The sequence below is a fragment of the Cricetulus griseus genome, chromosome 3, assembly GCF_003668045.3.
Source record: "Cricetulus griseus strain 17A/GY chromosome 3, alternate assembly CriGri-PICRH-1.0, whole genome shotgun sequence".
Classification (NCBI taxonomy): domain Eukaryota; kingdom Metazoa; phylum Chordata; class Mammalia; order Rodentia; family Cricetidae; genus Cricetulus; species Cricetulus griseus.
In genome coordinates this window covers 139,628,696-139,642,596 of record NC_048596.1, presented here as the reverse complement: position 1 = coordinate 139,642,596, position 13,901 = coordinate 139,628,696, and the positions used below count along the sequence as shown (strand labels likewise).

Below are 13,901 nucleotides of genomic sequence, written 5' to 3'. Positions count from 1 at the left end.
GGAGGATACAAAGGGACAGGGAAATGAATGCTATGGAGATGCATGATATAAAAGACACAAAGAATAAGTAAAAAGAAAGGTTTTTGGGTTTTTTTTTTAAAGACTACCAAAACTCTAATTTGAGGTCATAGAAGCCTCAAATTATTGATACTTGCAAGCAATATGGCTCATTTAAACAAAACCCAATGCATACAAGAATGTCTGTCAGCTTCCTGAATTTCCAGAGTAACCAGATACAAATGTTACACACTCTGAAACCACCTAAGATCTGTGATCCATGACAGGAGGGACAGTCCACTCTGCTACCAGCCACTGTGAACAGGAGTTGCTACAGGACTTTAAGGGAAAATTTCTGTGAGCATCAGATGCCTCCCTGTGTTGCTTTCTTTCCTGTCCAAATGTATCTGACAGGCAATAGTCATGTTCTTACACAGTGTTGTAAAACTGTTTAAAGAGTATGCTCTGTGAGGAGTGCACACAGTCGCTCTGTGAGAAGGGCAATGAAGCCTATACATCACCATGCACAGGACGTACGAGAGGGTTATCAAGAGGAAGAAGGAAAGTGTGTTGAGGATGGCAATCATCATAGAATCCCCATAAGATATCAACCAAGAATTCTCATTGGAACCTAGATAGCCCTGTTAACTACCATGTGTTGGAGTAAAATTATCATACATGGGATAGGGATGACATAAGGGAGAAATCACTTACATGAAAAACCCATAACCCAGGGTCAGCACGCTGAGCATCCAATCTCAACTGCCCTCCGAGACCCGACCAGATCCCTGAGAGTGAAAGCCTGTCCACCCCTTAGGCCTAAATCTCACATGCCCTGTATGCACCTGTGGTCACCCATAAATGGGCGTGGTCATAGCCACAGGTACCTAGTAAGGTCTCTCTGTACAACCATGAACACATCTCTCTCAAACATGGTGTGCCAGTCAATGCTGGTTCTTATTTTAGCCTATTAGCTTGTTATGTATAGGAACATTGTCTCATTTACCACAGAAGCCCAGAGCCTAATACATGATATTTGGGATAAGAATTTCAATAAAGTTTTGTTGATCTTAAAAGCAATAAAAAAGTAAATAAAGGAGGCAGTGATGTGTGAGAATGACATAGGAATGAGAGGGAAACTATATGGGTTTCATATCATAAGAATCATGGAGTACATGGGAAAATGGGTGTAGAAACATGGAAGATAAAACTTGCTAAGCAGTAAAGAACCTAAAGTACTAACATTGTAGGATTCATTCTAGAGTAAAGACTTTAAAATAAGTAAAGTTAAAAAAGATAAAGTGAAATCAAACTAAAATAGGTTCTTATGAACCTATTTATAACCATATAAATGGCTATGGTTTTATAACCATAGCCCTGTTCGGTACTTCTTAGGTAGTATGAGTCTTGATTTTCCCTGATATGGAGGAGCAGGTTGCAGCTCTAGTTCCAGCCTGTAAAGCCTACTGTACAGGATGTTGTGGTCCAGTGGAGTCTGAAGAAGTTTTCTTTTGGCTGGGTTTCTATTATAGTTGTATTCACCCCATTGCAAGTCTCTGCTTTCACACTGTCACTTATTCAGACCACTAAGGTACAGGTGCATATGGCAGATATTATCTTCCACATCCACTACCTTGATAGTGCCAATGTGTAGGGTCTTGGGGAGGTACTGCCTTCACAGTTCAAGCTGACCTTTGAGGATACAGAGAATCTCATTTTCTGCATCCCCATCACATATATCTCTTCAGCTCTGCAACCTGTGATTACTTCATGTCTGGCAATTGTTCATCCTTGTCTTGGTAGCATTTTCACATCCCAGACTGTCTCTCTCCAGTTAGATGATGTACCAGCATTGCGTGGAGGTAGATAAGCCCTTCCATAGTAGTAGTTCTTGATGAACACAATTGAGCCATGAAATGAAGTTGAACATTGGTCATGGGGACTCCTACTTATGTCCATGGGGAGCTTCTATCTGACTCACCGAATTCTCTTTCAGTTGTTATCCCTTGTAGGAATCAGAGCTATTGTTTTGTTACACTGTCATGCACCAAACAATGTTTCCAGCCTTCATCATACCTGGAAGTACTCTTCAGCACATTCTCAAGGTTCACTTATGATGTAACATGTATCCATACTTTACTACTTTTAATAGCTGAGTAATTCTCCAGTATGTAGATATATTTCATTTTTGTATGTCTTGAAGCATTGAATACTTAAATTTTTTAATGTTATAAATGTTTTTATTTTAAAAACTTGCAAATCAATGGAATTATCAAACATCAAAATTAACCAGATCCAGTCTATACAATTCAATGAACTTTTTTGGGTGCGGTGAACTTTATATTGATGGTATTCAAGAGAGTAGGGCTCCCTAAGTCCCTCCTTATTCAGGGGGTCTGGATGGAAACTATGAAGGAGATGATCAGTTTTGGGGTTGTTGGACAGGGACTGCTCAGTGGCCAGGGCTTCTCTCTTGTTTGTGTCCTTCCTGGGGTTGGATGGTCCAGGGTGGGCTTCTTACTCCATGAGGTCCACCACCCTGGTGCTGTAGCTGAATTCATTGTCATAACAGGATGAACCTTACGAAGTTGTCATTGAGAGCAATGCCAGATCCAACATCAAAGGTGGCAGAGTAGGAGTCACTGTTAAAGTCAAAGGAGATAACCTGGTCCTCAATGTAGCCCAGGATGTCCTTCAGTGGGCCCTCTGATGCCTGTTTCACCACCTTCTTGATGTCTTCATACTTGGCAGCTTTCTCCAGGTGACATGTCAGATCTTCAGTGGACACATTTGGGGTAGGAACATGGAAGGCCATGCCAGTTAGCTTCCCATTCAGCTCTTGGATGACCTTGGCAGCACCAGTGAATGCAGGGATGATATTCTGGGAAGTCCCACGGCCATCATGCCACAGCTTCCCAGAGGGTCCATCCACAGTCTTCTGGGTGGCAGTGATGGCATGGGCCATGGTCATGAGTCCTTCCACATTGACAAAGTTGTCATGGATAACCTTGGCCAGGGGAGCTAAGCAGTTGGTAGCGCAGGACACATTGCTGACAATCTTTGAGGGAGCTGTTGTACTTGTCATGCTTCACACCCATCACAAACATGGGGGCATCAGCAGAAGGGGCAGAGATGATGAACCTCTTGGCCCTGCCCTTCAAGTGGGCCCCAGCCTTCTCCATGGTGGTGAAGACACCAATGGATTCCACAACATACTTGGCACCAGCATCACCCCATTTCATGTTGGTGGGATCTCGCTCCTGGAAGATGGTGATGGCCTTCCTGTTGATGACAAGCTTCCTATTCTCAGCCTTGACTGTGCCTTTGAACTTGCTATGGGTAGAGTCATACTGGAACATGTAGACCATGTAGTTGAAGTCAATAAAGGGGTCACTGATGGCAACAATGTCCACTTTCCTGGAATTGAAGGCAGCCCTGGCAACCAGGCGTCCAATGTGGCCAAATCCGTTCACTCCGACTTTCCCCATTGTGTTTCAGGAACGAGGCTGGCACTGTGCTAAAAGATGCGGTTGTCTCTAGAACAGGGATGAGCAGAGTGTCTCAGTGAACTTTTGTACAGTTAGAATAGGCACATTTTATTTAGATATACTATGTTTTATTGTTCATTCATTCATTAGCTGATTGACATTTGCAGTGAATCTGTTTGGCTGTTATAATCATCCATATGCAAGCCTTTGAATGAATGTATCTTTACCATTGTGATGGAAAGGATTTGATTATTGTTCTGACAAAATCATTGTTAAACATTTAAGGCCTTCTATGTTCTTTTGTGATGTCTTAGTGTGATATTCCATCCCCAAGCACTGTGTAAGATTACAGTCTTTCCATATCTTTTGACAATACTTGCTATATTAGGCTTTTTGACTCTACGTGCATTTCCCTGGTAGCTAATGTCATGGGTCGTGTTTTCCTGGGTCTATTGGACACATTTTCACCTTTAAGAAAACATCTAGTCAAATCCTTTGCCCACTTTCAGTTGAGATTTTTTTATGAGATGCAAGCATCCTTGATATATTTTATATTCAAACGACTTATCAGATACTTGGTTTGAAATACCTTCCCCCATCCTGTGGATATCAGTACATTCTATGTCATTCTTTGATACAGAAAAGGGTTTATTTATATAAAATCATATTGATTTGTTACCTTTTATTCTTTGTGCTTTTGATAATGTAACTAAGAATCCACTCAACAATACAAGGTCATCAGGGATTTTTCCTCAGTTATGTTTTGTGGCTCTTCCTGCTTCTTGACAGGTATGTTACGCTTTGAACAAGCTCTGAGCTGAGTGTTCAGCATCACCCTCTTGCACTCAGTTATCCATTGTTCCTAGCACTATTTGTTTTAATCATTCTTTCCTTTGTTAAATGTTCTTGTGGTTACATAAGTATTTGACAATGTCTTAAATAAGTTATACTACAACAACAGCATCCAAACAAAAGTCCAAGCACCTGCAAATCTAAAAATGTCTGTTTTCATCCATTGTCCTTTGGAACGCATAGTCTTTGACCTGCTTTGCTTAGAGGTAGGCACTTGAACAATTGTGAGAAGGCCAGACTCCAGAAACTAGTGTAGCTATTAAGCCTACCTACTGACTTCGATCTGTATTTGTGTGTATGCACATATGTGGTAGAGTATACATACATGTAGGTATACGATCATGTTTTCTTGTCAAATCCAGAGTACAAGCTCAGGTGTCACTCACTACTCAAGAAGCCACCCACCTTGTTTTCTGCAGTTGGGTCTGGATGTACCCTGGAAACTGCTGAACAGCTATGCTGGCTGAATGTGAGACCCAGGGATCTGCTTGCTTCTCTTTCCCCAGTGCTGGTGTTACAACCATGTACCAACACTTGACTTTATGGTTTGTGGGACTCAATCTCAGATGAGCATTCTTCAATGCAAGGTTTTTGTGACTGAGCCATAAGAAAATGGATAGAATTGCCAAGGATGATTGGAGTCACAGAAAATAATACAGTGCTCTTAACTTACTTTACACTGAACAAGGCAAACAGCTCACTGCATCACCACTCTTGCTCATCCAAAATGGCTTATCACAGTCTAGCTACCATATCAGCACTCCCAAGAAAAGTGTTTATCGGGCCAAAGAGGCAATGAGCACACATGCTCACCAGGTGCCTGAGCTCATTCTCTTAGTTATGGACCCAGTTGAACCTTAACTCCAGACATGAATTAGCTTAAGCAGAGATTTTTACCTGCCCCAGCACATGCTTTGGTTTGGTTTGGTTTCTTTGAACAGTTATTCATGGCTCAATAACCAAAACCTAATCACAGCTACATATAGGCCATGCCATGTAGCAAAGGAGATGACAAAGCTTTGTTTCTAAGGATGTTGTGAGAGGCAGTGACAATACTGTGCCAGATATAGGGACTGAAAATGTGATATTCTGGCTTTAGGTGGTAATTTTTTCAAAAATTTTAAATATATATTTTTAAATATAAATTTATTTCTATATTTAAAATATATCTATTTATATATATTTAAATATATGTGTGTGTGTGTATAGTGTGTGCTATATGCACACACTCATGAGTGCATATGGGCATTTTTTCTCTCTGTCACTGGCAGCTGTGTGGGGGAGGGGAGGAGCGAGAGAGATAGAGTCATGATGAGTTTCCTGGGAAGCAGACTCAGGAGACCAGCATTGAGGTGCAGATTTGGTTTAGTGTGTATATTCACTGGCATACATACATGCATCACCCAATCAGCTAAGGACATACTGAGTTACTGTCCAATGAGTCCAAATAGCATGCCACCCACATTATGTGAGGGTGTACAGGCAGTGTGTCTGCAGACAAAAGACGGGAAGAAGGCAATGTCCCAGGCTTTGGCACCAATTTAGATGTTCTCCAGTTAGCTGGGACTCCATTATGGGTCATCTAGTGTTCCAGGAACTCAGGTCTGAGTTAAACACCCAGATGGTGTTGGAGCTTCCCAAATTCCCTGTCTTTTAGTGACACCATTTGAACAGAGACTGACCCCTCAAGTATATGAGGATGCACAAATGTGAGGGTTAGAGGACAACTTGCAGAAGTCACATCTCTTTTTCTACTGTGTGAATCCCAGAGATGGAGCTCAGGTAGTCAGGTAAACACCTTTATCCACTGAGCAACAATTTGATTGACTAACTCTGTCTGTTTTCATTAGCATGTGCCAGTAAACCTCAGCAATGTGAGAAGTAAAATTTTGTTCCTAAATACATCTTTTGATGGTTTATTTCTTAAAATAAAAAAATAAGATTATTCCACATTTGTTCCATCGGTATTCTGAAGTAGATAATCCTTTGTTATGAAGGATAGGGTATCTAATAATTTGTTGATAGGCCAAATACCTTCCCAGTGTGGCCTCCAGAATATATATGTAGACACTGACAAGAATGCATTGGGGAATCAAAGTTGTCCATGTTCATGAACACACACACACACAAGCCCAAGTGTGCACTTAAATCACCAAGGATCCTCTTTTCTTTGCCTTCCTAGCAGTGGGATTACAACACACCATCATGCCTGGCCCTTTACTTAGGTTCTAGGAATTGGATTCAGATCACGTGTACAAGACAAGCAACTTACCAAACAAGCTATCTCCCCAACCATCGTAATTATTCCCTCTGAGAGTACTGCTCTAAACATTTGCCAAAATTATTGATTAGTTGTAAGTATATGAGTTCTGTAGTTACAGATTATGTAATGCACACTCATGATCTTTCAGGTCTACAACATCTAAATAATTTGTCCTCTGGCAAACATGGTATTATATGTTGAAGTAAATCCCAGGAAGTCTCAATTATACTCACAGCCACCCTGTGGATGCAGGTGTATGCATTCCTTTTCAAGTAGCATCACATGGTTTAGAGCCATTCGGTCCTGATTTGATCTTGTGTTAGTCAACTTTATAGCACCGTCACAAATACTTGAGAGGCACTTAGGGATGACAGCTTCAGAGGGTTCAGCAGAGTTGATCTGGGCCTGTGGGAGGTGACATACCCACATCAGAAGCCCCAAACCATGTCAGAGAGCACTCTGTCACGGTAAAGAATATGTTGCATCATAGGAGCATGTACTGGAGGAAGCTGTTCATCTCACAGGAAAATGAGTAAGCAATAGGAAGGGTCCCTTGCCCTTCATCATGGCATGCTTCCAGTGACCTTTGTTCAATGATGCAGACCTGAACTTAGCACTTTCCAACCACTGTAGTGACACCCACTCCTGTAATAGGAAACTTCAAATAAACCATAAGAGTGATGTAAATGAAAGATGCAGGAGCTATTTGAGTTACTCCTGTTTATTGTGCTTCCTGGAGACTTTTATGCTTTGGATTTTCACATAGGTGCTATTTTAAGTGCTAACCAGTCATGAAATCATCTTTTGTTCAATTCACTAATGAGTTTATAATGCAATTTCAAAGGCTTACCTATTTTTTGATATGACTGCATGTGTGAGGTTCAATAAGGCATCACCATGTTTCATTTTTTCTTACTTTCAGAGATTTAATTTGTGTTCAGAGCAGACTGATGTTTATATCTCCTCTATTCACATGCTGAAGTCCTGTGATGGCATATTTGGTTACATCTCAAAATGCTAATCATATTTCCTTAGATGTGACCAAGTACGAAGTTAATTGGATAGAATTGGTGTCTTCAGGAATGAGATTAGATTCTTTTTAAAGCAGATCCTGCAGAACTCCTCATTCCTTCTACCATGGAGAGCATGCAGCAGGAAGTTGCCAGCTATAGACAGGACAACAAAGCCAGTAGTGCCTTGACTCTGGACTTCCCCAGAATTGAGAGAGATGAGTATTTGTAAGGTATCCACGCTATGGGTTTCCATAACAGCAGCCCCAAGCTCAGATGATGATCATTACTGAACAAAACTTTGAAGTGAGCTCCGTGAGAGTTGATTTTAAAAAATGAGCATAATTAACCAGCCAGGTTAGGGGCCCACTCCTCTTAGCCCAGCATGCATGAGGCTGAGGAAGAATAATTGCCAGATCCCTGTCTCACAAAACAATAAGGAAAAATGAATCAAAAAGAAAGAAAGGGGAAAGAAATGAAGAGAGAAAAGAAGGAAAGGAGAGAGAGAAGGAGAAAGGGAGGGAGGGGGAGAAGGATGGAGGAAGAGAGGAAGAAATGAGTTTGATAAAAATGAGTTTAACTGAACCAGGAATGCTACAGCAGTCAGCATGTGCTGTTACCATTGAGTGCAAAAAAATTATTTTGAAAATGATATCAAATTAAATGCACCAAAATGTAACAGTAGGAGAAATCACTAAACATAAATGACTATTTTTGAAAGATTAATAGTGTTTCAATAACTTAGCAACACACAGTGTCGAACAACAGGTTTTGCCAAAGCAAGCCATCGCTAGAAAATGGTACCTAGATAATGAGCAGTAATGGCATGTTACAGACTCAGTAAGGTTGTGGACAGATGAGAGATCATGTAGGCAGGCCCAGTGATTTTGTAGAAATACAGACTGATGTTGTCAATAGACCCAGTGATGGTGTAAAGAGACCTATGACATGTAACCCAGGCTAGGACTTAACTCTTGAGCATTTTCTTCATTCTTCATGTACTGGAATTACAAGCATATGCCTCCAAAACCACACCTGGTTATTTATTTATGGTAAACATATTTTTAAAAAAATCCTCACTCTTAAGCTTTTACAAATAAATTATAAATTAATTTTATCATTAGTTACTCTAATACACCATAAATTATTTACAGTGTACTAGAGTATCAGTAAATTATTTATTGATTTATTTTAAATCAGTAAATAAGAGGGAGTGATTCATCCTGTTTTCCTACTAAATTTTTTCTATTAATAAATTATTTATTAATTATAATATTTGTCTCATAGAGCATCAATAAATTATGTATTGATTTATTTTAAATCAGTAAATGAGGGGGAAATGAAACATTCATTTTGTTTTCCTATTAATGTTTTTTTTCCTATTAAAAAGTATCTGAAAAAAAACCAAATGGTTGACAAGGTTGATGTTTCCTCACTATATAGCTATTTCCTAAAACAAAAATGGTTACTGTCATCTATCAATTTGATGGGATTCTGCAATGTGTATTTGTTACTTTTCTATTCCTGTGATAACACACCAAGACCAGGGCATTGGAAGTAAGAGTTTCTTTGGGTCTTATGGTTTCAGAGAGTTAGAGTCCATGGGAACCATTCTCATTCAAACCTCCACACCACGCTTTGGGGAACTTTTAGATTAGGTTGTGAAAGGAAGACTCATAAATACAGGCAGCAGGAATCCATGGGGTTGAGTCATGGACTGAATAAGAAATAGAAAGGGAGCTGAGCACAAACATCCACTGATTGCGTCCTGGCTACAGATTCAGTGTGAGCAGTTGCCTACTACTTCTGTCACCATTTTGCGATGATGAGCTGTGTTCCCTAGGTCTCTCAGCTAAAATAAACCCCTTCTAGAGATGTTTTTTCTTTCATCACAACAACAAGAAAAGAAACCAATAAGTAATAAATTAGAAGATTACTAATTTCCATCCCAGTGTCATTAATGGCTGCCCATTTCACAGTAAGACAATCAATCAGGTGTTCTCTTGCATCTACTCTTTTCAGATTTTTTTTAAAGATTCTTTTACATGACAATCCCAGTTCCCTTCTCCCTACCTTCCTCCCCTACCACCACCCCCCCACAAGTAAAACCCTACCTGTCACATATCCTTTCTGCTCTCCCTGGATGGTGAGGCATTCAATAGGGTGTCAACAGAGTCTATCATATCATTTGGGATAGTGCCTAGCCCCACCCCTCTGTGTCTTGGCTCAGGGAGTATGCCTCTATGTGGAATGGGCTCCCAGAGTCCACAGATTTGCTAGGGATAAGTACTGAACACAGGAGGTCCTGTAGATTTCCGAGGTTTCCTCACTGAAACCTATGTTCCTGGGGTCTGAATCAGTCCCATGCTGGTATCCTAGCTATCAGTCTAGAGACCAAGTGTTCTCCGATGTTCAGGTCAGCTGTTTGGGTGGGTTTCACCAGCCTGGTCTGGACCTCTTTGCTCTTCACTTGTCCTTCTATGCATCTGGATTCCAGTTCAGGTCAGTGAGTAGATGTGGGTGTCCGCTTCTACTTCCACCAGCTGCTGGATGAGGGCTATAGGGTGGCATATAAGTCAATCAACAATCTCATTACCAGGGGAGGGCATTTAAGGTAGCCTCTCCTCTGTTGCTTAGATTGTTAGCTAGTGTCATCTTTTTAGATCTCCAGACATTTCCCTAGTGCCTGATTTCTCTGTAAACCTAAAATGTCACCCTCTATTATGGTATCTCCATTCTTGTTATCTTCTATTCTTCCCCTGACTCAAACTTTCTGCTCCCTCATGTCCTCTGCATCCCTCTTCTCCTTCCCTTCTCATTCTCCTAGCTCCCTCCCTCTCTTCCAGTGCATTCAATTTGCTCAGGGGATCTTGACCCTTTCCGCTTCTCCAGGGGACCATGTATGTCTCTCTTAGGGTCCTGCTTGTATACTAGCTTCTCTGGCAGTGTTTATTTTAGGCTGGTAATCCTTTACTCTGTGTTTAAAATCCACATAAGAGTGAGTACATATCATGTTTTATTTTTTGTGATTGGGTTACCTGGCTCAGAATGGTTTCTTCTAATTCCATCAATTTTTCCTGCAAATTTCAAGATTCCATTGTTTTTTTCTGCTGAGTAGTACTCCATTGTATAAATGTACCACATTTTCTCCATCCATTCTTTGGTTGAGGAGCATCTAGGCTGCTTCAAAATTCTGGCTAGCTCAAATATTGCTGTGATGAACATGGTTGTACAGATGTCCTTGTTGTATGAATGTGCTTATTTTGTATATACGCCTAAGAGTGGAATTGCTGGATCTTGTGGTAGACTGATTCCCATTTTCTTGAGGAGTCACCATACTGATTTCCAAAGTGGCTATACAAGTTGGCACTCCCACCAGCAGTGGAGGAGAGTTCCCCTTTCTTCACATCCTCTCCAGCATAAACTGTCATTGGTGTTTTTGATTTTAGCCATTCAGATAGGAGTAAGAAGGTATCTCAGAGATGTTTTGATTTGCATTTCCCTGATGGCTAAGGATGTTGAACACTTTCTTATGTGTCTATCAGCTGTTTTAGATTCCTCTATTGAGAACTGTCTATTTAGTTCTGTACCCCAATTTTTAATTGGATTGTTTGGTGTTTTGGAGAATAGTTTCTTGAGTTCTTTGTATATTTTGGAGATCAGGCCTCTGTCAGATATGGAGTTGGTGAATATCTTTTCCCAGACTGTGGGCTGCCATTTTGTCTGGCTGACTGTGTCCTTGGCCTTACAGAATCTTTTCAGTTTCAGGAGGTCCCATTTGTCAATTGTTGATTATAGTGTCTGTGCTACTGGTGTAATGTTCAGGAAGCAGTCTCCTGTACCAATTAATTCAAAGGTATTTCCCACTTTGTCTTCTAATAGGGTTAGTGTGGCTGGGTTTATGTTGAGGTCTTTGATGCATTTTGATTTAAGTTTTGTGCATGGTGATAGGCTTGGGTCTAGCTGAAGTCTTCTACGTGTCCACATCCTGTTATGCCAGCACCATTTGTTGAAGATGTTCTCTTTGTTCCAGTGTATAAATGTGGATTGTTTGTCAAAAATCAGGTGTTCATAGGTGTGTGGGTTAATATCAGATTTTTCAACTCCATTCCATTTGTCTACCTGTCTGTTTTTGTGCCAATACCAAAGTGTTTTCAGAATTATAGCTCTGTAATAGAGCTTGAAGTCAGGGATAGTGATGCCTCCAGTAGTTCCTTTATTGTACAGGGTTGTTTTGGCTATCCTGGGTCTTTTGTTTCTCCATATAAAGTTGAGAATTCTTCTTTCAATGTCTGTGAAGAATTGTGTTGGGATTTTGATGGGGATTGCATTGAATCTGTAGAATTCTTTTGGAAAGATTGCCATTTTTAGTATTTTGATCCTACCTATCCAAGAACATGGGAGATCTTTCCATTTTCTGGTATCTTCTTTAATTTCTTTCTTTAGAGACTCAAAATTTTTACAGCATAGGTCTTTCACTTTCTTGGTTAGTGTTGCCCCAAGGTATTTTATGTTGTTTGTAGCAATTGTAAAGTGTGATGTTTCTCTGATTTCTTTCTCCACCAATGTGTCATCGGTATATAGTAGGGCTACAGATTTTTTTTAGTTAATCTTGGATCCTGCCACTTTGCTAAAGGTGTTTATCAGCTGTAGGAGTTCCCTGGTTGAGTTTTTTGGGTCACTTATGTAAACTATCATATCATCTGCAAATAGTGAAAGTTTGACTTCTTCCTTTCCGATTTGTATTCCCTTGATCTCCTTTTATTGTCTTATTGCTCTAGCTAGAACTTCAAGGACAATATTGAAGAGGTATGGAGAGAGTGGACAGCCTTGTCTTGTTCCTGATTTTAGAGGAATTGCATTGAGTTTCTCTCCATTTAATTTGATGTTGGCTGTTGGCTTGCTGTATATTGCTTTTATTATGTTGAGGTATGTTCCTGTTATCCCTGATTTCTCCAGGACCTTTATCATGAAGGGGTGTTGGATTTTGTCAAAGGCTTTTTCAGCATCTAGTGAGATGATCATGTTTTTTTTTTTTCTCACTCTGTTTATATGGTGGATAACATTGATGGATTTTTGTATGTTGAACCATCCTGGCATCCCTGGGATGAAGCCTACTTGATCATGGTGGATGATTTCTCTGATGTGTTCTTGGATTCGATTTGCCAGTATTTTATTAGTATTTTTGCATCAATGTTCATGAGGGATATTGGTCTGTAGTATGCTTTCTTAGTTGTGTCTTTGTGTGGCTTGGGTATCTAGGTTATTGTAGCCTCGTAAAAAGAGTTTGGCAATGACCCTTCTGTTTCTATTGTGTGGAATAATTTGAGGAGAATTGGTATTATCTGTACTTTGAATTTCTGGTAGAATTCTGAACTGAAGCCGTCTGGCCCTGGGCTTTTTTTTGGTTGGAAGACTTCTGATGACTGCTTCTGTTTCATTAGGGGTTATAGGTCTGTTTAAGTTGCTTATCTGTTCTTGATTTAATTTTGGTAAGTGAAATCTGTCCAGAAAATTGTCCATTTTCTTTAGATTTTCAAATTTTGAGGAATATAGGTTTTCAAAGTATGACCTAATGATTCTTTGTATTTTTTTCTGTGTCTTTTGTTATGTTCCCCTTTTCATTCCTGATTTTATTAATTTGCCTGTTCACTCTCTGCTGTTTGGTATGTCTGGATAAAGTTTTGTCTATCTTGTTGATTTTCTCGAAGAACCAAGTCTTTGTTATATTGATTCTTTGTATTGTTCTCCTACTTTCCATTTTATTGATTTTGCACTCCATTTGATTATTTCCTGGCATCTGCTCCACCAGGGTGTATTGGCCTCTTTGTTTTCTAAAACTTTCAGTTGTGCTGTTAATTCTCTAGTGTGATTATTCTCCTGTTTCTTCATATGGGCATTTAGCACTATGAACTTTCCTCTTAGCACTGCTTTCAAAGTATCCCATAGGTTTGGATATGTTATGTCCACATTCTCATTGCATTCTGGGAAATCTTTAATTTCTTTTTTTTGTTTCTTCCTGGACCCATGAATTGTGCAATTGGGTGTTACTTAATTTCCATGAGTTTGTAGGTTTTCTGTAGTTTGAGTTATTGTTGAATTCTACTTTTAAAGCGTGGTGGTCTGATAAGACACAGGGGGTTATTTCTATTTTTTTGTACCTGTTGAGGTTTGCTATGTTGCCAAGTATGTGGTCGATTTTAGAGGAGGTTTCATGTGGCGCTGAGAAGAAGGTAAATTGTTTTGTATTTGGATGGAATGTTCTATAGATATCTGTTAAGTCCAATTACA

At 39.9% G+C, this 13,901-nt stretch overlaps 1 pseudogene; it reads right to left on the bottom strand.

Annotated features, from left to right (window-relative positions):
• Positions 1-2,514: 2,514 nt before the first annotated feature.
• LOC100774321 lies at positions 2,515-3,485 on the bottom strand (annotated as a pseudogene).
• Between the last annotated feature and the right edge of the window lie 10,416 nt (positions 3,486-13,901).